The 25,271-nt window shown below is 41.3% G+C and overlaps 1 protein-coding gene across 2 annotated transcripts in view; it reads right to left on the bottom strand.

Annotated features, from left to right (window-relative positions):
* The window catches only part of DIP2B (disco interacting protein 2 homolog B), a 223,929-nt gene that overhangs the window by 115,487 nt on the left and 83,171 nt on the right, over window positions 1-25,271 (bottom strand). The window lies entirely within an intron of this gene.

Below are 25,271 nucleotides of genomic sequence, written 5' to 3'. Positions count from 1 at the left end.
TGTTCCCAACTTCTCTGCTTGCCACCTGGGATCAACGCAAGTGGCTTGGCATGGGCAGCCCACAAATCACCTCCAGGCAGACCGACAGGGCCTGAGAGGAGGCGGGTGTGCGCCTGCCAGCCAACCCAGCCTCTTCAAGGTCAGTGATAGGAGGAATCGTCCCACAAGTCAGTTAGCTGCTGGAGGGGAGTGTGTGTTTACACTGGTGCGGCGGCACCACGCTGCGGTCAGAACCTATGAGCTAGACACAGCCGCACCTGCAGCGCAGCCTCACCACTTCCTGGCTATCTGACTCTAGACAAGTTTCGCTTAACCTCTTGATGAGTCTCGATTTCCATGTCTGCAAAGTGGGGAAGAATAATACCTACCTTGCAAAGTTTTTATCTGTGATTAAAAGTACTCAGTATGAGCTCTCAGTAACTGACAATTCCAACAGCCACAAACATTTACTGAAGGCCTACCCTACTGGCTAGGTAGGGGCTATGGTGAGCGACTGTGTTCAAAGAGGAGACAAAGCAGACAGGCATCACTAATTCTCCACAGTGTGGGGTGGGCTGTGGGAGAAGGGAGGGTTGTGTTCTCCGCTTGGGGAGGGAAAGGAAAGTTGGACAGAGCAGTGGCATGTGGTTTGGGTCTGGGCTTTCTAATATCAGAACTAGGACCTGAACTCGTAAAGATGCAGTCACTTAGCGGTTCACTGGTTTTCCTCCGCTGTGTGGGTATGGCCATGTTTGGCAGTTCCTTTATGATTCTCATCTCCCAGAGAGAGCAGAGCAATGCTAAGTAGTTCTCACGGATGACCCTGGGCAGCACCCTGAGCAATTAGGTGCTAAATAAACACGGGGTCTGAGAAATTCTGGAGGGCCACCAAGTCAGATGTATACAGGGTGTTGTTGGACAGAGAGCAAGAATTACAGCTCCAGCCATAATCTCTTTCTGCTCCAAAGGAAATAAAAAGGGATGTGCCATGCAACCCAGCCTCAAAGTCACAGCTAGTCAGTCAGAGGGGGTAACAGCTGGGGGATCTGGAAGATGCTGTAAAAAAAATATTTTTGAACACTGAATGGGTGATACAGAGTGTTAAGCAAAGATGAATAAAATAGTTTCCACGTCTTCAAGAAGTTCCAGGTCTAGGGACTTCCCTGGTGATCCAGTGGCTAAGACTCCAATTCCCAATGCAGGGGCCCAGGCTTAATCCCTGGTCAGGGAATTAGACCCCACATGCCGCAACTAAAGATCAAAGATTTCATGTGCTGCAACCAAGATCCCGCACAGCCAAATAAATAAATATTAAAGGAAAAAAAAAAGAAGTTCCAGGTCTAAATAAATAATTACAATAAAAGTGACAAGGAGGACACTAGAGATTAGTACAAAGTTCTACGTGAGTATGAAGGAAATAATGGTGATAAAAGATAATTATATTATTCAGTAAGAGTAAGTACATAGCAACAACACTCATCAAGGGCTTACTATATATCAGGCTCTGTTAGAAGAGGCTCAGGCAGTTTTATCTGCTGCTATCACCATCATTCCCTATGTTATAGGTGAAGATACTGAGACACAGGAAGTTTAAGCAACTTTCACACAATCATATCTAGTAAGTGCTAGGAACAGGACCTGAACTCAGAGAGACTTGGCTCCAGGAGCCCCTTTCTTAAACACAACACTGCATTCATTTTCAGAAAGAAGTTCCAAATTCAGCTTTAGAAAGATTGGGACGACTTCACAGAAGTTGCTCTTGGACTGGGTCTTGAACGATGACAGACAGACAGACACTGAGGGTGAAGACACAACTTATCAAACTCTCAACTGTGGAAGAGAACGACATTCCTGGAGCAACAAGCAGATGTATAAAGCTGTAAAGTCAATCTCCCATGAACCAGGAAGGAAAATGGCCTCACTGCTGCTCCTGCAGGCCCCGGCAGACAGGAGGATCAACATGGGATCCTCAGTCACTTGAAATTTAGGACTGATACTTATCTCATGGGTCATCAGTTTACTTCCCTCTTCATTAAATGCCTCTATATAATAAGGCCATCATTCTAAATTTTCAAAATCTTCTGACAATTCATTTAATCTGCCATAAAGTCCTCTTCAATAAACAGGAAAGGTGTTACCTTTACGACAGAACAAGAAATGGAGGCATGAAAAGATAAATGTCTTGTATAAGGATATACAGCTAGACTAGAATCTAGGTCTGTGGTCTTAGTGTTCTTTGTCCATTGTTCACTTGTAGGTGGTCCCCCTATCAGATGCAATAAAAGTATAAAACTAACCTATTGTTCATAAAATGAATAGCATGAGATAAACAACTTTTATGACTCACTCCAAAGCATACATGACTTTCAAGAAGGCATTAAATACCACTACCACCACCACCCTGCCTGCAACAGAGCTCTGGGTGAATTGTCTTTTTTAGTCATTTTTTAAATGAGAGCCAACTGGAGAAAATGTCCAAGTGCAGTTTAAAAAAAAAAAAAGTCAGCAAGAAGTGATTACACATCATTACTAAACACTCAGCTAAGGGAGAGTGGGGCCTCTCTGTTTTGTTAAGGAGTAATTAGGAGGGAGAGAAATGAGAGACTGAGAGAAAAAAGTTCTGGAGTCATCACCTTTAAATCTATACCTGTATCTAAAACCTGTTCTATCCTCTACATGTAAATCTTTGACCAGGAAGGTGGGATATGTTGGCTATGACTGGAGATGGGGAGTGGGGCTGGGGTTATGGCTGTTAGGAATATAAGCACACACATAGAGAGAAAGAGCCAAAATGTAGCCAAGAATGTGAATGAGGTCAATCTTAGCAAAACTGAAAAAGGCAGAGGCTTGGATCATGTCCAGGAGACACTGGCTAGAAGACAAAGAAAGTTTTCTATTATTAAATTTTACCATGTTCTTCTTACAATGACAATTCCATTCAATCAATTATATGTACCAGCCACCTTCCTCCAAACATCCTCCTTTCAGAGGTAATATATAAAGGTTCACAAACACACAGAAAGGCTCATCATCACAGAAAACAACAGCCTTACTCCTTAAGCCAAATCTAGGGCATTTTGACCTTTATCTCCCCCTACCAAGTGGCCAAAAAGACTCCAAAGAATGTGAAACCCTAAATTACTTTTAAAACTCTCTGAAGTGTCTTTTTACAAATAGGGAGGACTAATCTTATATTGAAGGAGGATGAAAAGATAGTCTAGCCAGAAATAAGCTGGTAAAATAGTTCAATCTGCTGGAAGATGAGAATTTTTATTTTATCTATTTAATAATTTTTCTGTTGGGGGGAAAAAATCAGTGATAAAATATTCAAAGATTAGTTGTCTCTTCTTTTAACTTTGCTAATCTTACAAAAGATTTTCAAAAGAATTTAACTTCAGGACATTTACATTTTCATTCTCAGTAGATGTCCTCTCACCTCATTTAGGACAGTAACTAGACATTTCCCACATCAAGAACTTGAGAATAAGCCCAGACTACTTTCTCCCAAAACTCAAATCATAGAATTGTTTTGGCTGTTTTCTAGGTCAAATATATATGACTTCTTACAGATGGTATTTCACCTAAGGCACCATGCAAGTTCAAACAAATAAAAAGCAACAGAGTGAAACCCTTGAAATGCACTGAGAAACTGAACTCTTAAGTCTACTACATCATCGGGCAGCTGGCTAAAGTAATTCATCTAATGCAAAAGGTATGTTTGTGTGTCCATCAGAAAAACTGTGTCTGCAAATAAGAAATTTGCTATCCAAACGACCTAAATATGTTTAACCAGGACAGGAGGAGAACGAAGCCTTGAGATGGTTTAGCTGGTAGAAAAAGCACAGGGTTCGGCATGAGGCAGACCTGGACCTGGGTTTGGACCCTCAGTTTGCCATTTACTGGCTCCTTGACAAGTTACTGAACAACTCTGCCTCAGTTTCATAATAGGTAAAACTGGAATAACTCCTACCTTGAGTGCTTATGATGAGTCTTGAATGAGAAAATACATGCAAAAGTTCCTGGCACACGGCACACAATCAACTAGTTTTATTTGACACCACCCCAGCCCTAGCCCCACCCTTAAGCCCTAACATTAGCTTTACCCTTAAAAGGGTGATTTATAAAATTCTGGGTTGGTAGGTTCTCTTAAAAAAAAAAAAAAAAAATTTTTTTTAAAGAGTAGAGAGTACATTAAGTGTCTTCCCAGGTGGAGCCAGCGGTAAAGAACCTGTCTGCCAATGCAGGAGACGTAAAAGACAAGGGTTTGATCCCTGGGTCGGGAAGATCTCCTGGAGGAGGGCATGGCAATCCACTCCAGTATTCTTGCCTGGAGAATCCCATGGACAGAGGAGCCTGGCGGGCTACAGTCCGTAGGGTTGCAAAGAGTCAGACACGACTGAAGCGACTTAGCTCGCACACAAATACACGTGGTGGCAGTTCTACATGCTGAGCAGTTCAGTTCAGTTCCGTTCAGTTCAGTTCCGTCGCTCAGTCGCGTCCGACTCTCTGCGACCCCATGAACCGCAGCACGCCAGGCCTCCCTGTCCATCACCAACTGCCGGAGTCTACGCAAACCCATGTCCACTGAGTCGGTGATGTCATCCAACCATCTCATCCTCTGTCGTCCCCTCTCACCCTGCCCTCAATCTTTCCCAGCATCAGGGTCTTTTCCAGTGAGTCAGCTCTTCGCATGAGGTGGCCAAAGTATTGGAGTTTCAGCTTCAACTTCAGTCCTACCAATGAATACCCAGATCTGATCTCCTCCAGGATGGACTGGTTGGATCTCCTTGCAGTCCAAGGGACTCTCAAGAGTCTTCTCCAACACCACAGTTCAAAACCATCAATTCTTTGGTGCTCAGCTTTCTTCACAGTCCAACTCTCACATCCATACATGACTACTGGAAAGACCATAGCCTTGTCTAAAAGAAGGAAAAGTGACATCAAAGAGGAGGTACAAATATCTAAACCAGAAATTAGCAAATTAATTCAAAGAAATATATGTAAATAAAACAGTGACAATATGCACAAAACAGGATTACATGTATCCAACTATGGATGTCGTAGTTTTAATTTAGGGCTCAAACTGCAAATGCCTAGTGGGGGAAAATAACAGGAAAAAAAAGATAACTTTCTTTACAACTTCTTCTTTTCCCTGATTTTTATCTTTAATTTTCCTTAGAAAATTAGAAAACGGTTTCCTACAAGAACAGCTAGGCATATTCAATTACTCTGCCTTTATTCTAGTATCCATGAGAATGACTTCTTTTAAAACTAGGCAGTAAGTAATAACAGCTATGCTGTTCACTGAATCTAAATTAAACAGTGCATGGTGCCAGGCATTCTTTATCAGTGGTGCAGATAAAATTAACAATGAATCAAAAATCTAAGTATGTCCTCTCGCAAGTACAGAAATTCAGTGAAAATTTCTAAATAGGAAGATGTTGGTGGCCAATTCATACTGCTCAGGAAACCAAAGATGCACAGGGCAAAATATAAGTAGAGAGAATAAAATAAGCAGCTTGTTTGATCTCAGACTCCAGGTGTCAGAAGACTTATATTTTCCTCCAAACTAGCTCGCTGATCCTGCACAAGCCATTATACACTTCTCTGGGCCTCAGTTTCCATATCTGCAGGAATTAAGGATAAAATGATCTCTAAAGCCTTCTTTTGGCCAACATTCGATGGACGCCACTTGCCTGGCACTGCTATGTGTGACAAGGCAAAACGAGGGAAGGAATCGAGTAGGCAACAGGACAGATGAGCTCTGGGAACGACACATACATCCTCACAACTGGTGTAGGAGGTGGGAGCTGAAAGCTCGGGTGTGAATGATATCACCAGAGGGAGTGCAGTGTGAAAAGAGGAGTCGGCCAAAAAAGGAATCCTGGAGAAAACTAACATTTAAAGAATGGGTAGAGGGGGAAAGGATGATACTGGGACACAGCAGGGAGGCTAGGAAGGAATTGGGGGAAGGAAGAGGGGAGAAGAGGGAAAGTGAGAAGGAGACGATGAATAATGCATACTGTCACAAACATAAAATCAGAATCAGAAAATGCTTGCCTGAGTTGGCAACTAGATCACCAGTAGTGGACTAATTAAAGGAACTTGAGGACAACAGTTATTCAGAGTACTAAAGAGGAGACTAGCGGTGAAGTGAGGCTAACAAGATTTTTTTTCTTTCAGTATGCTTTGTTATAAAGTGAACAAAATATGGAGCAGTATCTACAGGAGGCTACAGAGTCCAGGAGAGTGATGGGCACATCTTGAAGATGGACAAATTTATATATTACAGAGAAAGAGCTATTAGAAAGACAGTGAAAAACACTCAACCAACAATCAAGAACTTCCAACCTGCAAAGCACTATTTTAGAGGAACAAGACAGAAGAGGACAGATGTGGTTCCAAAATGTAAAGTCATGGTCATGAGTCCCCCAGCACAGAGAGATACCCAAATGACAATGACATAATGAAAGACTTAATCACCAGTTTGATAAGGGCTGCACAGAAGTCATTTGGGGCTAAGAGGGCTCTGACAGGTTTCAGCAGGCATGTTGCTCAGCTCAAACCTACAGACAGGTCCATATGCCAGACCTGACCTAGTCTGGGCACCTGGACAAGACTGCTCTGAGGAAGTGAGTGACGTTTAAGCTGAGATCTTTTTAAAAAAATAAATATATATATTTAAATATTTTGAAAATGACACAGGAGCCGGCAGGACAGGCAGTGGGCTTGCAGCAGTGCTAAGTTCATCCCTTGAGAAGACCTTGAGAGGGACACATCTGGGAAGGAACACAGCTGAGAGCCAGCTCAACTGGTGGGGTGGGGGGGGTATGGTAGGGGGGTGGTGAGGTAGGGGAGGCAGCAGGGTCCAGATCCTGCAGGGTCCTGGAGGCCACGTGAGGGTTCAGGGATTTCATTATAAATGAGAGAGAAAGCCTTTGAAGGGCTTTATTAAGCAGAAGGGTAACAGGATCAAACATAGCCAAGGAACAAGCTAAATGATAAGGACTGAAGCTCCTGAAAGGGTTAGAAGGAATAATAGTCAGAGTTGGGAGTAGGGATACCTCTCAATCAATCAATACTGAGTGCTCAATCAATACTGAGACTAGGGCCTGTGTCCTTGATCTGAGTGCTTCCTGGGTTTGGAGGGTTATCCTCCACCTTCGGGCTGCCTGGCAGAGCTTAAGAGGAGCTGGAAACTCTGAAGCAGTCACTTCAAGTAGACAGCAGCCTTTTTAATCCCTCTGTATTCAAATATTATCATTTTCTGTGTCTGTCAGGATGCAGAAAAGATTGAAGGCGGTATAGGACTTTAATGATATCTCTTTCTTGGAGAAGCGATAAGGATGGGTAAGTAAATACAGTTGTTCAGGGAGTGCTGGAGGTGCGTGCGGGAAAGAAGAAAAAAAGGCTCTGGTCTGATGATCTCTAAATTTCTTTCTGAGTAGCAGTCAAAATAAAGGTTTTTAACCTATTTCCACCCTCCCCTCTACTTTCAATTAGTATTAATACTAATACATGCAAAGTTCTTAGTTCCTAGCACAGAGGAAGCACTTAATAACATCTGCTACTCTAATGGCAAATTCTGACAGAGATGGAAATACCAGACCACCTGACCTGCCTCTTGAGAAATCTGTATGCAGGTCAGGAAGCAACAGCTAGAACTGGACATGGAACAACAGACTGGTTCCAAATAGGGAAAGGAGTATGTCAAGGCTGTATAATGTCACCCTGCTTACTTAACTTATATGCAGAGTACATCATGAGAAACGCTGGGCTGGAAGAAGCACAAGCTGGAATCAAGATTGCTGGGAGAAATATCAATAACCTCAGATATGCAGATGACATCACCCTTATGGCAGAAAGTGAAGAAGAACTAAAGAGCCTCTTGATAGGAGAGTGAAAAAGTTGACTTAAAGCGCAACATTCAGAAAACTAAGATCATGGCATCTGGTCCCATCACTATATGGCAAATAGATGGGGAAACAGTGGAAACAGTAGCAGACTTTATTTTTTGGAGCTCCAAAATCACTGCAGATGGTGACTGCAGCCATGAAATGAAAAGATGCTTACTCCTTGGAAGGAAAGTTATGACCAACCTAGATAGCATATTAAAAAGCAGAGACATTATTTTGCCAACAAGGTCCATCTAGTCAAGGCTGTGGTTTTTCCAATAGTCGTTTATGGATGTGAGAGTTGGACTATAAAGAAAGCTGAGTGCCGAAGAATTGATGCTTTTCAACTGTGGTGTTGAAGACTCTTGAGCATCCCTTGGACTGCAAGGAGATCCAACCAGTCCATCCTAAAGGAAATCAGTCCGTGTTCGAACTGATGCTGAAGCTGAAACTCCAATACTTTGGCCACCTGATGAGAAGAACTGACTCATCTGAAAAGACCCTGGTGGTGGGAAAGATTGAGGGCAGGAGGAGAAGGGGACGACAGAGGATGAGATGGTTAGATGGCATCACCGACTCAATGGACATGAGTTTGGGTAAACTCCGGCAGTTGGTGATGGACAGGGAGGCCCGGCCTGCTGCAGTTCATGGGGTCAAAAGAGCTGGACATGACTGTGCGACTGAACTGAACTCTAATGGCAGAGGGAGTTAACTAAAGAAATGAGAGTGTGCCAGGCACTGCCGAGGGTCCAGAGAGACAGGAGAACAGAGCTTTTAGTGGCACCAAGTTCCAGCTCTGTGATTTTCTCCAGTAACCCCAAGAGAGGGCTGATAGTTGAATAATTTACAGCTGGGTCTTAACAGGAAATGAAAACTCAAGATGACAGGATCCAAGCTAGCAAGTATTTATTAACAATCAACTAATAGTAAATACTTGTTGAATAAATGATTGGTAAGACAATCAACCCAACTTCTATAACTTTTTTAAGTTTCTGTGGAAAAAGCACTCGATTCATCTTGAATACATCACCCTCCAGAAGAAATGATAGCATTCCAAAAGGAGAGAGTGCTACAAGGAACTGGGGAAGGGAGATACAGAAAGGTTCCCTGCTAGGCTGATTCCCCCTTCCCACTTCCCATACCTGCTTTTCATTTCTCACTGTGAACCTATTCAAGACCCAAAGAACCTCCCCCAAAACAAACAAACAAACAAATGATTAAAGACAAAAGCCATGAAAAAAGTGATAAAGAATAAAGAAGACAGAAGATTAATTTATGTTGTAAAGAAGACGCTAAAAATTAAAATTTTCTTGGGCATTTCCTCCTAAAATGCCAGGGGGACAGGGTAGAGTCTATAAACGAAGAGATAATTGCTGGTACAGGGAGTGGGCTCTGTGGAACCTGGTGGAAACTGAGAAGGTTCAGGTTCAGGTGAAAGAATGACTGACGGGACGGGTTACTACAGAAGGGGATGGGGAGGGAGAAAAAGGGGATTAAGCTATCAGAGGAAGAAAACGGATTTCCTAAACCCAACAGGGTCCACTCTGAATCAGACTTTCATAAAAGATGTTCAGACACTACTGCCAGTTCCTCTTTTACCATGTCAAAATTTAAAATAACTAGCTGGTGGTCACTATTTTTAAAGATTAAATAAAAACAACCCATACCCCTCAATGCAGCCTCAGCAAAAAGAATAAATGTTAAATGTTCATAATTCTCTTAGGAATACAGGCTCCCTGAGGAATGGTGGATAAACAAGCAACAAGAATAAAAATGATCTTGCAGCTATACAACTTGTAATAGAAAGTTGCTCATGGTTTTTCACAGGTTCAGGAGCTGATATCCTTAGCAGGTTAAAAAAAAAACAAAACAAAACACTAGCATGAAAGAAAGAAATGGGATAAACTGCTTAAGGATTTTTACAAATGACTCAATTTTGAATACATTATAGGAGCTGTAACTTTTGGTTTGGCTGATATAGAATAGTTTCTTTCTTTCTGTAATGTGTGTGTCTCCTGTTCCCCTGAAGATATTTAAATCTCCAATACCATTACTAAAAAATCTACTTCTTTCCTGCAATTTCACTTAGAGAAAAGGAAAAAAAAAAAATCCCTTCCCAAAATAGCAAAGACAACAATGCGAGGAATAATCCTTCAGAGTCTGAACAGATATTTCCTGTACTTCACTCAATGTACTAATCACAAAGTTAGGAATTGAAAGGAAAAAAACACCACTACTGTCACTTACCTTCAATAACAACAAAATACCCAGCACACCACTCTTGCCCTACCTCACCTCCCCACAAAACAATAAGACAATCCTTGCTACATGTCTGAATATTACAAAAAATAAACTTTGAAAGCTGTCAATACATGGAAATGTGAATATTAGGCAGGGTAAATGTTATTCGTAATAACGATGTAGGTAAATGAGAAAAGCCATTATCCTAGAATAAAAGCTAGACATAATCAAGTTGGATCTGTTCAATTAGTAGTTGTATACTTAGATATTTTTAAAAACTTTACTAAACTTATTCATTAAAAGTATTTTGTCATCGTGAATTTGAAATCCTATTTCTTTATTCCCATTCCCATCTGAAACAAGTATTTTTGCAATGTTGTTTTTTCCGAAGGCAATTATGATATTTTAACAGAACATAAAAGATGAGGAAACAGTATAAAAAACCAAGTACAAAGAAAGAAAAGTCAAGCACAAGCAGTTTGTGTGCCAACGAGTTTAAAGACAGATAAGTGCCCCCATCATCTCTTCTTCTCTCCTCCAGAAGATAATTTTTAGCCCGGTAAAACAACAACCCTCAGGATAAAAACCACATTCCCCAGTCCCCTCACAGCTAGGTGTGGTCAAATAGCGGTTCTGGCCAATGTGGTTTAGACAGAAAGAATGTGTTTAACTTCCAGGTCCTGCTCTTTAAGGGAAAAAGCACGTCCTCCCTTTTTCTCCCTTTCTGACAGCTGAAATGGGATTGTGGTGATCAGCCATCTTGGACACAGACTGATGGCCAGATCCAAGAACTGTGAAGTTCTGAACAGAAAGAGCCCAGAGTCTGATGACCTCACGGAGCAGAGTGGCCCCACTGGTGCAGACTGTTACAAAGCACAGAAATCAACTTCTATTGGGTTTAAGTATCTGTTATCTGGGGTTTCTCCTACATACAGTCAAACTCAATATCCAACAAGTACATAGTAAATGAGATGATTTCCAGTCTGTGACAGCAAATAATTGCTGCTACTTGGTGTCCCCACCAGAACCACAAACCTTGGCACTAAAACTGTTAAAAGCTAATTTAACTATTAGACAGGTAAGACACAGCCTTATAAACTTCTGTGTTAACCTTCCTGATGAATCTTTTTACATACTCCATCTTATATAAATGTGATTTTGATCCAGGCTGAATTCTTTTAAAGTAAATCTGGTTTACTTATTTAAAATCAAAACATTGCAAAGCAAACTCTCTGCAAAGTTATCTAAAAACACACACTAAAAGTCTTGAACTGGACTTATCAATATACTTTGCGTGTTAAACATTTCTGATAGATGCTGTTCCCATAAAAGGTTTTTAGCATAATCAGGATGGCATTTCTGCACTGTGCATGCATGCATGCTCAGTCATGTCCGATTCCTTGCAACCCCATGGACTGTAGCCTGTCAGGTTCCTCTGTCCATGGGATTATCCTGGCAAAAATAATGGACTGAGTTGCCATTTCCTACTCCAGGGGATCTTCCCAACACAGGGATCAAACCTGTGTCTCCTCCAGCTCCTGCATTGGCAGGCAGATTCTTTACTGCTGAGCCATTTACTACATAGCTCAGTGGTAAAGAATGTAGTAAATGGGAAGCCCATTTATTACACTGTACTTGTGTTTATTTTTATTCTTAAAGTTAAAACAGCAATCATTTGATACGCTGAGTTCCCCATCAAAACATTATCTAAATAAACTCCTAGTTAGACATGGATGCTTGAGGGGCTTCCCTGGTGGCTCAGTGGTAAAGAATCTGCCTGCCAATTCAAGAGACACAGGTTTGATCCTTGATCCAGGAAGATCCCACATGTCATGGAGCAACTAAGCCTGTGTGCCACAACTACTAAGCCTGTGCTCTAGAGCCTGAGAGACACAGTTATCTGAGCCCATGTGCCACAACTACTGAAGCCTGTGTGCCGGAAAGCCTCCACAACAAGAGAAGCCACTGCAATGAGAAGCCTGGGTACTGTAACTAGAGAATAGCCCCCACTTGCCACAACTAGAGAAAAGCTCAAGCACCAATGAAGACCCAGCACAGCCAATAAATAAATAAAATAGATAATTAACACAAATTCCAATTACCAGTGTGACAAATGTTGAAAGACAACAGTCTGGAAATAAGCAAAATGTTTGAGGAATGACGTTTTCCCTCTGTTTACAGACTAACAGCTTGCTATACCAGAGCCATTAGTAATGCCAGGAAATTCTCTGAGCTTCAACCAGAGCAACTCTGCTGTTACTGGGTATACTCAATCGTGCTTCAGTATAAGACTCTGCTTGAACAAAAACCCCTCACCTTAGCCAAAAGATTTTAAAACTACCTAACTATAGATGGTAGGCACAGAGCAATACGCATATAGCTACCACTAAAAAGAAAGCTCTCAAACAATGGAAGAAAGTATTAATAAATCATTGGAAAGACCTGATTTGATGAAAAGCAGTAATGAGATTGTTGTTAAAAAACAAACATTAAGTTTGAAATTTTCTGCATCTGTCCTAAAGTCAGAGAGATCTAGATTATAAGCCTAGCTCATCACTTATCAACTATGTCTCTTTAAACAAGTTACTTAAGTTTCCTGGGTCCTTGTTTTTTCCATCTGTAAAAGCAGGAAACCTGTACTTATCTCATAGGACTGTTAGCAGGATTCAGTGATTACCTCTGCAAAGTTCCTAGCAAAGTGCTTAGTCCAGAGGTGGTGTTCAGTCACTCAGTAGCTAAGTCCTGTCTGACTCTTTGCAACCCCATGGACTGCAGCACACCAGCTTTCCCTGTACTTCACTACCTTCCGAAATTTGTTTGCTCAGATTCATGTCCACTGAATCAGTGATGCCATCCAACCATCTCATCCTCTGTTGCCCCCTTCTCGTTTTGCCCTCAATCTTTCCCCACATCAGACAGTCTTTTCCAATGAGTCGGCTCTTTGCATCAGGTGGCCAAAGTATTGGAATTTCAGCTTCAGCATCAATCCTTCCAGTGAATACTCAGAGTTGATTTCCTTTAGGATTCACCAGTTTGATCTCCTTGTTATCCAACAATTCTCAAGAGTCTTCTCCAGTGCCACAATTTAAAAGCATCAATTCTTCGGTGCTCAGCCTTCTTTGTGATTCATCTCTCACATCTGTACATGATTACTGGAAAAACCAGGGCTTTGACTATATGAACCACTGTCAGCAAAATGAGGTCTCTGCTTCTTAAAACGCAGTCTAGGATCAATAAATGTTACGCCCCTCCCTATTCACTCTGCCACCAAACATCAGAATCTCAGACCAAATTACAAACAAAAGAATTCTGAAGTGGGTTGTATGCCTTTTTGCAATGGGTGATATTTATGTTGGAGATGAGCTAAAAACACTTCCCTGGATGAAACTGTACCCTTACTCAAAAATTTGTACATCTGTGTTGAGAGCAGTATTATTCACAACCAAAAAGTAGAAACAATCCAAAAGTCCAACAACTGAAAAAGGGATAAACAAAATGTGGTATATCCAAACATAGAATATTATCCAGCAATAAAAAGGTACACGCTGGGCTTCCCAGGTGGCGCAGTGGTAAAGAATCCACCTGCCAATGCAGGAGACTCAGGAGACACAGGTTCGATTCCGGAGTTGGGAAGATCCCCTGGAGAAGGAAAAGGCAACCCACTCTAGTATTCTTGCCTGGGAAATCCCATGGACAGGGGAGACTGGTGGGCTACAATCCATGGGGTTGCAAAGAGTTGGACACGATTAATTGAGCATGCATGCATACACACACACACACACAGGTACATGTTACAACAGAGATGAAAACCTTATGCTAAATGAAATACACCAGTCACAAAAGACTGCATTTTGTTTGACTCCATGGACACAACTGAGTGACTGAGCACACACATTTACATGAAATGTCCAAAAGACTCAAATCCATAGATATAGAAAGTAGAAGGGGTTGAAGGCACGTGAAGTGACAACTAATGGATATGGGGTTTCCTCTCGTGGTGATGAAAGTGTTTTAAAATTAAGACTGCAATAAAGGTTGCACTGAACTTACTAAAACACACTGAATTGCATACTTTAAATGGGTCAATTATGTGGCATGTGAATTATACCTCAATGAAGCTTTTAAACAAACCTCACTGCATCTAAAATGTCATTAATCAAATCACAGCTATTGAAAATATACTATCTGCTAGAAAACAGACTACACTGGTGGGTATGTGTATATAAAACCTCTAATGTCATTTTATAATGTCTCCAGCAGTTTATCATGTTTACTTCTTTCTACTCATTATATGCAATGGATGCCTTATCTCCTGTGTACCTCCAATGATACCAACTATGTGTCATACTTGGGAAAACTGAGAGGAGCCACTCAGCTTACATCTCTTGTGGAACTCTAATTGATAAACATTCTTTTTTTTTTTTAATAAACATTCTTTTAAAACAAATAGAACATTTATGAAAACTGGCCACATCAATAGACCATAAAGTAAGTTATAAACATTTCAAAGTACTGCTAACCTACAGACCACTTCATCTGTCAACAATACAATATAAATCAATAAAAGATAACTTTTTAAAAAGACCAGCTATAAAAAAGTCCTCTGTTGAGCCATTTACTTGTATTATATACTTGCATATGTAACACATGTATACTGCCACTTGATAATGTTAGTTCGCAAGGAAATAGCTGAGGCCGGGTGTACGTTTGCATACTGCCAACAGATTTCCTTGTTATATCTAATACATTTGTTTCTCAAAAAATGTATATAACCAATCATTTTTAGAAGTACTTGAGAATTTGCTATTTAAAGCATTCATGGAGTAAATCTTTTTGTATTATAAATAATTATTGCCTAACTCATCTGCACTTAAATCTTTCAAAAGCTTATTCTGTATTTAGCAGAGTATTCAGTACTGCATGAAATGCAAAACAATGCAGAGAAAGGAATTTGGTGCTCTGGTCAGTGCCAAGGTCAACATTTCCCCAAAGTGTTCTTCTAATTCAGCAAGCCAAGGCCTGGAACCAGTCCACGGCTTTATAATCATTGTGGATTTATCCTTGAGCAGTTCCTGAGAAAAGACCTCCACTGGGTCCTATCTCAGCAGAAAAATGGGACCAGGCTTCAATCACCTGAGGTGACCAAGAGGTGACCAAACTGGCTTAAAAATCTGAAGGACAGCCAACAATCTCCCTCATCACTAAATGGAGTGCCAAGTCATAGCTCTCCCCTCTCTTTTCCAGGCCAATGTCACTGAACCACTTGAGCCTCTTTTGAAAGACCTAATTCACAATTGCTTGCTTTCTATTAGACTAGAGCAGTCTTCACATGAAGACAAAGCTAAATGCTCATTTCTCGGACTGTGATGCGCTCTTCTGCTGGTTCACCCGCTTTGCCTACTCCTCTTCTCAGACCTGGACATATCAAAGGCAACACTACATTCTTTGCTAATTTATAAAAAGGCATGATCGTGTCAATCTTGTCAACGCAATGATCTCTTTAAATTGACATCACTTGTTTATTTGCTTGAGAAAAATAGTTACAGCAAACAGGAAGTACTGAATTTTAACTTGGATACCAATTACACTGCTGATGTATTATACATAAACTTTGATACAACCATAGCATTTGTTGAGTATGCAAATCCCTGCTCTATTTCTACCTCATCTCTTTCTTCTAACAACAGATTCCTAGAAAGGAAGATGGAAACTATTGACATTTAGTAAACTAATATACAAGCTTTAAGTTTGAAACCTATGAACTTGCTCAAGGCTGACAAGGAAGATTTCCAGAACTCCGAGCGTTCCTCTGTGATCCAGCCCTGAGTGGCTCATAATGAGAGAGAGAACTTCTGTTCTCTGATCACAGGATCATTATATTCAATTATATAAGAGAAGCAATAACTGTGGCAACCAGGAGAGCACTGAGCAGAAAACACAGGGGCGAAGACTGTGCCTAGCACCAAAATCACATGCAAACAGATCTGGGCTCTTAGAGATGTGGTATGAGCAGGGTAAGACCTAAGTGCTAGGATAAAAGTAACAGGTTAATTACAAAGCAGAGTGTAGTAAGAACGCCTAGAAACACTACAAAGGCCACCAAAAACATCCTGCCGTGAGGTGCTGTGACACGCTGGTTAGTGCCGCAAATCTGGAGCCAGATGCTTGGGCTTAATTCCGGCTCTGCCACTTACTAAAAACTGTTCGCAGAAGCAAGAGAAGTGTCCACTGAACTGGTCAAGATGTAAAAAGCCAGTGTTTAAAAATCTTAAAATACATAAAACATAAAAAGCAAAGATACTTGAAAAGGCTTCCTCTGGGCAGCCTGTTTCCCACACCGTGCACCGTCCACATGAACAGACAGAGGCACGCGCACACGGAAGTGTGTGCCGCTCATCTCTCCTCAGCCACTGCCGATGGCCCGCGAGGAGTCAGGCACGGTCTAGGCCCCTGGGCGGTGCCGGAGCAGACAACCATTCCCTTGTGGAGCTTTGATCTGAGGGACAGAAAACTACTATAAACAAAGTGGGTGGGTAGATGAATTATACAGAAATGTTAGAAGGTAGAGAATGCTTTGGAAAAAAGAAAAATTTAGAAGAAGGAAAGCAGGGTCTGGGGGGCTCAGTAGGTATTAAACAGGGCAATCAGGCAGAACTCATCTGAGAATATGAGATCTGAGCAAAACCGGAGGGAGGAGTTAACCACAAAGACAGCTTGAGAAGAGCCTTCTGGTCAGACTCTTCCAGGAGGAGGAAACAGCTATGCAAATCCATGAACTGAGAACCCCAAACACGTTTCAAACTTTAACACTAGAAGCAATGATCAGCCTTTTTCCCAAATAATCACTCATCTTTGGAAAAATACTTTTCTGAGAGGTTTAAAAAAGACAGGAATGTATGGATTTTATAGAGATTTTTTTTTTTTTCTTCTCTTTTTTTTTCTAAAATTATCCATCTAGCTGTACTGGGTCTTAGTTGTGGCTCACACTCTTAGTTGTGGCATATGGGATCTAGTTTCCTAACCAGGGATCGAACCCAGGCCCCCTATGTTTGGGAGCTAGGGGTCTTAGCCACTGGACCACCAGGGAAGTCCCTATAGATATTTTTAAATTTAAAAAACTAATTATCCTGGTTAATCTGAACAGGTAAGTGAATATTCTCCTGAACAACTCCCCCACGGTGGAGAGAAGGGAGCCTGCAGGCAGCTAAGGGCAGGCCAGGCTCGCAGGGCCCTGCCTCCCCATTCGTCTGTCAGGCCTGTTACACCTGAGATTCCAGGGAGAGAACCTTCCCCCGTCGGCTATCAGACCGCTCCCCCACACAGGAAGCACATCCAGTTTGGGACCTGTGTGAGGGAGATTTGTTTTTCTCATCTGTAAAGTGTTACTTACACCCACACTCATTCACACTACAAGGGCTTTTCTGTGGGAAATAGCAATCAACATATTCTAATAACTAAAATAGTAAATTCTAAAAAAATATTTTGTCCTCATCAGATACTCTTGCTTCCCCTGTGGCTCAGATGGTAAAGCATCTGCCTACCATGCGGGAGACCCAGGTTCGATCCCTGGGTCGGGAAGATCCTCTGGAGAAGGAAATGGCAACTCAATCCAGTACTCTTGCCTGGAAAATCCCATGATGGAAGAGCCCGGTAGGCTACAGTTCATGGGGTCACAAAGAGTCAGAGACGACTGAGTGACTTCACCTCATCAGATACCAGCTAAAAGGGACTAAAGGGTGGTGTTGGAAATCATTTGAAAAATCAAAAGATTAACTGTCCTGGTCAAATGAACTGGCCTGGTCATAAGTACATAACTGAGGGGCAGAGACGTATGTCATTCAAAAATATACAATTCCTGAATTTTATTTGTCTCCTACCCTGAGTGAGTAAATGCTAATTGCTAACCATCATGAAAATAGCTCTTACTGGTTCTATAAACTGACACCATCTCCCAGCCATTTGAGGTAGCTTACTAATCAAAAACAAAGATTCCCAATATTTCAATTTTTTTTTCCTATTCAGTTGAGCTGCAGGAAATGGAAGCAGTTGAATGTGAATGTAAACACGGATGTCCTTACAGAACTGCTGTCATAAATTACATGATCAGGAAAAGAGCAAAACAATACAAAAGATCATAATCTCAAAGTCTCCTATTGCCATCACAGAAAACAGGTCATTTTTATAGAAATGGTGTTGACGATAACAGTTAAACTAATAAATAACAACCAGTGACTCCAGTCTTCCTAGGCAGAGGCTATAATTACACTGTCAAGCTTTCTGTTATATTCTAAGGTTATCTGGCTCATATGAAGAAATAAGGAAATCAGAACATCCTTTCAGGGGAAACAATCGTGCAGTGTTCACCAGTCTGTAAAACATTTATATGCCTCAATCCAATACTTCTTCTAGGAATCTACCCAAAAGAAAAACAGAAACCTGTCCACTCAATATTATTTCTACAGGGACCAACTGTGAACAGTTTTTAAAAGTATTTTAGAATGTTATATATTGGGCTTCCCAGGTGGCGCTAGTGGTAAAGAATCCACCTACAATGAAGGAGATGTAAGAGTTTCGGGTTCGATCCCTGGGTTGGGAAGTTCCCCTGTAAGAGGGCATGGCAATCCACTTCAGCACCTTTACCTGGAGAATCCCATGGACAGAGGAGGCTGGGGGGCTACAGTCCACAGAGTCACAAAGGGTCGGACATGACTGCAGGACTTAGTACGCACGCACATATCCCGCAAAAAAAATTTGTTCATTAAGAATTCCTCTAGCAGAAAGGAACTATCTTTGTTTAGGAAAAAACTTCTTAAATATACAAAGTAGACAGTATAGTACAGTGTAAAATGCATGGGTTCGGGAATAAAATGATCTGGCTGGTGATCTGGTTCTATTCTTAACTATTGATAGCTGTATCACTTTAAGCCAGTCAGTTCCAGCTCTCTGTCAAGTGTCCTCATCTGCAAAATAGGGATGTGACTAACCAACTTACCTTCCTCACAGTAATTTGTGTGTGCGCCTGTGTGAGCAAACAAAGTAATAAATAAATCTGAAAACCTTTGGAAAGTTGTTAGTAAAGGATCATTATCATCATCATCCAAGTTGCAACTGAAGGAAAGAATAAAAAAGTGAAAGAGGTACTTTTTTCTCAGTAGACAAAGGAGAAAAGGAAAGCAGGATGCCTTGTAAAATTACCTACTTATGGATGACCAGAGAGGTAGAATAATGGCATTCAGGAAGAATCTACAATTGGACAAGGACACATTCTAGAGCAATGAGAAGCAGATGAAAAGCCAAGTAAAATATTATGTTCCAAAAGTCTCTAAGGAGAGGAGCATGTGAAGTGTGAATGGGGGTGGAGAAGAAAGGGATTGTGTGTGAGGGACGGGAGGCAGGTTGACCAAAGAACTTGTGTCAAGATTCTCCCGAGGACTTCAAGGCCAGGGTTAAGACAGTGAACAAAATCCTGTTCCAGAAGAGTACAACTAATGATGCAGGCAGGTTATATCCAGTGTTCCCAAGACACTACCATTATCACTGCCTTAGTTAACTGGATTACTCAGTTTTTGTAAATCACCAGGATTCCCAGTCTGTCCTTCCTTTAAAGAAAAAATCCTGTGCTCATTAATGCAGAAACAGGTAGGTATGGATGACTTGGTGGCATTAAAGAAAGCAAAATACCCCAAACTCATATTTAGAAATTACTTGAGTTAGTTCTGAATCTTATAGCAGTCAGTCACATGGCTGCTTTGGACCCAACCTGACAGAATTATGGGTGACCATGTTCTGCAAGAGTGCTCATTTCATGCCACTGGGAGGCAAAAAGGCTGCTTGCCAAATGTGATAAAGAAAACTCTGAAGGGCTGAAAACAACTAAGCCAATGAGGAAAACCATCCAAGAAACCTTATGTTCATTTGCAACCCTTCTCCCTTAAATGTGAGTACTCGCTTTAATGTAATATATACTTTATAGTCACAAAGAAGATTGAAAAGATAACTATAAAAGAGAAGCTCTAAAATATTATTAAAGCACTCTACTGTTTCAGCTAAACATTTATCACACACACACTCTGTGACGAAGTCCAGGACAGTGCAGGAAGAGGTCCGTGAGATGCCCTCCCTGACCCCAGGGGCAATTTCTCCTGACACCCCTCTGCTCCGAGGCCCTCAGTCTATCAGACATCATGCATCCCAGTGCCACCCTCTGATTCAAAGAGATGCCCATTTATTAATCACACTCCTCCAGGAACAGAAGACCACAGCACTACCTACTAAGGTTCTAATAAGAACATAACATTCTCACTTTTACCCTTTTCCCCCTTTAGAGTAATCACAACAGTGAGGGAGCTGTTGTCTGTAAACTCTTGAGTACAATGGATAAATTAAAAAATTATTTACATGAAATTCCATAATGCTGACAAAGAATCCGACCATTTCAATATAAATGCCAGGTACAAGTAAATTTATTTACAAAACAGAAGTAGAATCAGGAACACAGAAAACAAACTTGTGGTTACCAGGGGATTGGGGCAGGACGGGGTGGGGGGTGGCAGGAGGGGAGAAAGATAAACTGGGAGATTGGGACAGAAAATACCCACTACCATATATAAAATAGATAACATAAGAATCTGCTATATAACATAGGGGATGCTACTCAATACTCTGTAATGGTCCAAATGGGAAAAGAATCTTAAAAAAACAGAGTAGACACATGTAGATGTATAACTGATTCACTTTGCTGTACACTTGAAACTAACACAATATTGTAAACCAACTATATGGCAATAAAATTTTTTTAGTTAGATGCCAGATCTTCAATCACCTTTGCTTGAATTAAAATAATTTTTATGGTGACATAAGAAGTTATGTTGTCAAATAAATGGTGGATTTCCCATTCTAATATGCACCATGCAGGCCTTTTAAAAAAATGAAATAAATCGATAAACGTTGATATGGAAAGTGCTCTAAGATAAACTAAGTGAAAAACAAAGTGCAAAAGACTGTGTACGGTGGAGCTCCTCCATATAAAGAGTTTATCTCTGTGTGTATGTGCCAGTTTGCCTAAAATACAAATTAACAGAAAGATTCACAAAGATCGGAAAATATGTCAGTTTTAAACTAACTATAAACAAAAAACACCAGCTTGGCTAACTTTCAGAAGAATGTTGTGGATATTTTTATTAGTCAAGTATAAACATCTAACTATATTTAAAGCAAATACTACCTCTTCTATCATAAAAAGTAAAAATAACCAAGTTTCAAAGAAATAAAACTGAGACAGGCAATAGCTATTTTTAAAACATGCAAATCAGATTTATCTAAATACCCTGGGTTACTGAATCTTCAGTCTATTTTAGTGCCAACTGGAAACCGTGTTTTTTAGGCCCACTCGCATCAAGTCAACACTCCGAAAGACTCCTGGTCTTGGACACACGTCAAAGCTCTAAGAAACAATAGCCTTGGGCCGGCTGGGCATAACAATGATCACCGCCAACTGTCAATACATATGGCTTTTCTTAGCCTGTTTTACCACCATGCAAAACAGACACAATCTAACTCATATAGTCAAAACTTTGTCTTTAAGACCCTGTCCCAATTTCTGTTTCATTTCTACTTATGATCCTTAGTTTATATTTGAAAAGAAACTCTATTCCTGCCAAAGGTCTTCTTTTATATCTCTCTCTTTAGTCACTAAGTCGTGTCCGACTCTTGAGACCACATTAATTGTAGCCTGCAAGGCTCCTCTGTCCTTGGGGTTCTCCAGGCAAGAATACTGGAGTGGGTTGCCATTATATAAAGCCCTGATAAATGAGATTAAATTCTTGTTACACAAATCAAAGTCTTAAAGCCATAGAGGTCTCAGGCTGGAGTACTCTGTGTAAGATGGTAACAACTACTGGCAATATGCAGTAGAATTATTCAGCTTTACTGACACTGTAAGTACCTAAAACACAGCAGGAAAGAAACCATGTTGGAGAAAACTGGAGTTCTGAGATCACAAAGGCACAAAGACATTCCATGAGGGCAGAAGAGGGAAGGTTGAGAGTAAAAGGGGAGAAGGGAGGAGCCCTTCAGTACATTTCCAGGAGGCCAGGTGCCAGAGGCCACTTATTTCATTCCTTTCTCATTTTTACTTTACTCCATCTGGTGACTTTTCCTCTGTGAATAAATAAATATTACAATATAAATCAATACACAGCCTTTTGGTTAATACATCCAATTGTCACAAAGAAAGAAAAAAACCATACATGAGCAACATGGATGCAGCATTCTCCTCAATGGCCACATTAAGTGTAACTGTGGTGTACTTCATATTTTCTGATAATAAAACCTGACCAATTTACTCTCCAGCCCTAAATATATTCACCGATACATAAAGGGATGGGTACTCACCAGCTGTGTGTACTACAAGCTTGTTAACCCGCATTTCCAGGGCTAGCACGGTTTTACTCTCATTAGAGTCAACAGCTGCCAAAGTGTTATTCCTTTTAGACCTTGAACCCAAGCTCTGTGATAACTGATGTGGCCAATGTAACTTAATGGTACTATGAAAGTAATTCTTTTAACGTATCAAGTTATTCAAAGTAGAGCTCCTCCCTCTCAATAAGAGAAAAATGTCAAAAGAATTACAAAAGAAAACCAGACGAATTACATGACGGCTAAAAGCTGAAAGGTGGGAGAATTCCCTGGAGGTCCAGTGGTTAGGACTTAGCACTTTCCCTGGTTAGGGAACTAAGACCCTGAAAGCCGCAAAAAACAAACAAACAAAAACCTGAAAGGTGGTTCACCAATTCTGAAAGACAAGCCCTTAAAGGAGTACGTCAAGGCTGTACATCGTCATCCTGCTTATTTAACTTATACGCAGAGTACACCATGAGAAACGCTGGGCTGGAAGAAGCACAAACTGGAATCAAGATTGCTGGGAGAAATATCAATAACCTCAGATATGCAGATGACACCACCCTTATGGCAGAAAGTGAAGAAGAACTAAAGAGCCTCTTGATGAAAGTGAAAGAGGAGAGTGAAAAAGTTGGCTTAAAGTTAAACATTTAGAAAACTAAGATCATGGCATCCAGTCCCATCACTTCATGGCAAACAGATGGGGAAACAGTGGAAACAGTGGCTGACTTTATTTTTTGGAGCTCCAAAATCACTGCAGATGGTGACTGTAGCCATGAAATTAAAAGACGCTTACTCCTTGGAAGGAAAGCTATAACCAACCTAAACAGCATATTAAAAAGCAGAGACATTACTTTGTCCACAAAGGTCCGTCTAGTCAAGGCTATGGTTTTTCCACTGGTCACGTATGGATGTGAGAGTTGGACTGTGAAGAAAGCTGAGCACCAAAGAATTGATGGTTTTGAACTGTGGTGTTGGAGAAGACTCTTGAGAGTCCCTTGGACTGCAAGGAGATCCAGCCAGTCCCTCCTAAAGGAGATCAGTCCTAGGTGTTCATTGGAAGGACTGATGTTGAAGCTGAAACTCCAATACTTTGGCCAGCTGATGCGAAGAGCTGACTCATTTGAAAAGACCCTGATGCTGGGAAAGATTGAGGGCAGGAGGAGAAGGGGACGACAGAGGATGAGATGGTTGGATGGCATCAACAACTCCATGGACATGATTTTAAGTAAATCTGGGAGTTGGTGATGGACTGGGAGGCCTGGCATGCTGCAGTCCATGGAGTCACAAAGAGCGGGACATGAACTTAACAGAATATTATCTAAAAACCAGCCAGGCAAAATAAAAACGGCAAAGCATCTAAATTAATATAAGACCAAGATAGACAAAACATTTAATCACATATCAAACAACTTAGCAGCTAAGTTATGTCCTTTTGCGACCCCATAGACTATAATCCGCCAGGCTACTGTCCATGGACTTCTCCAGGCAAGAATACTGGAGTGGATAGCCATTTCCTCCTCCAGGGGATCATCGCGACCTAGGAATCGAACCTCGGTCTCCTGCACTGCAGGCAGATTCTTTACCAACTGAGCTACAAGGAAAACACCTATTAATGTATGTTACATTTGAGCTGGGCTAAACTTTTAGATTGCCAGGAGAAATATCAATAACCTCAGATATGCAGATGACACCACCCTCATGGCAGAAAGTGAAGTTGAACTAAAAAGCCTCTTGATGAAAGTGAAAGAGGAGAGTGAAGAAGTTGGCTTAAAGCACAACATTCGGAAAACTAAGATCATGGCATCTGGTCCCATCACTTCATGGGAAACAGATGGGGAAACAAACAGTGGAAGCAGTGTCAGACTTTATTTTTGGGGGCTCCAAAATCACTGCAAATAGTGATTGCCGCCATGAAATTAAAAGACATTTACTCCTTGGAAGGACAGTTATGACCAACCTAGACAGCATATTAAAAAGCAGAGACATTACTTTGCCAACAAAGGTCCATGTAGTCAAGGCTATGGTTTTTCCAGTGGTCATGTATGGATGTGAGAGTTGGACTGTGAAGAAAGCTGAGCCCAAAAAATTGATGCTTTTGAACTGTGGTGTTGGAGAAGACTCTTGAGATTCACTTAGACTGCAAGGAGATCCAACCAGTCCATCCTAGAGGAGATCAGTCCTGGGTGTTCATTAGAAGGACGGATGCTGAAGCTGAAACTCCAATACTTTGGCCACCTCATGGGAAGAGTTGACTCATTGGAAACCAAGACCCTGATAATGGAAGGGATTGGGGGCAGGAGGAGAAGGGGACGAAGGAGGATGAGCTGGCTGGATGGTATCACTGACTCGATGGACATGAGTTTGGGTAAACTCCAAGAGTTGGTGATGGACAGGGAGGCCTGGCGAGCTGCGATTCATGGGGTCACAAAGAGTCAGACACGACTAAGTGTGAGGCTGCGCCATGACAGGCAGCCTAGATTAGGAGTAGGCCTGGTTTTCCAGGGTAACATGATTATCAGGCCACCTGGAGCCAGCCAATCAATATGCGCCCAGTAAGGAAAAGGGAACCTATCAGGGGAAAGATGAAAAGCCCACGAACGCCCAAGTTTGAAAAAAGCCCGCGAAGGTTTGAGCCAATAAGATTACTTTGCAAACATGTAACCAATCCACTTAAGCCAGCTACCAACTGCTTATGTACGCCTTATAAATTGGGTAACAGCTCGGGCTCAGCGCTTTCTGACCCTGCACCACTGC

The sequence above is a fragment of the Cervus canadensis genome, chromosome 25 (assembly GCF_019320065.1).
Source record: "Cervus canadensis isolate Bull #8, Minnesota chromosome 25, ASM1932006v1, whole genome shotgun sequence".
NCBI lineage: Eukaryota > Metazoa > Chordata > Mammalia > Artiodactyla > Cervidae > Cervus > Cervus canadensis.
The sequence above is the reverse complement of the archived record's forward strand: the minus strand, read 5'-3'. Positions and strand labels throughout refer to the sequence as shown.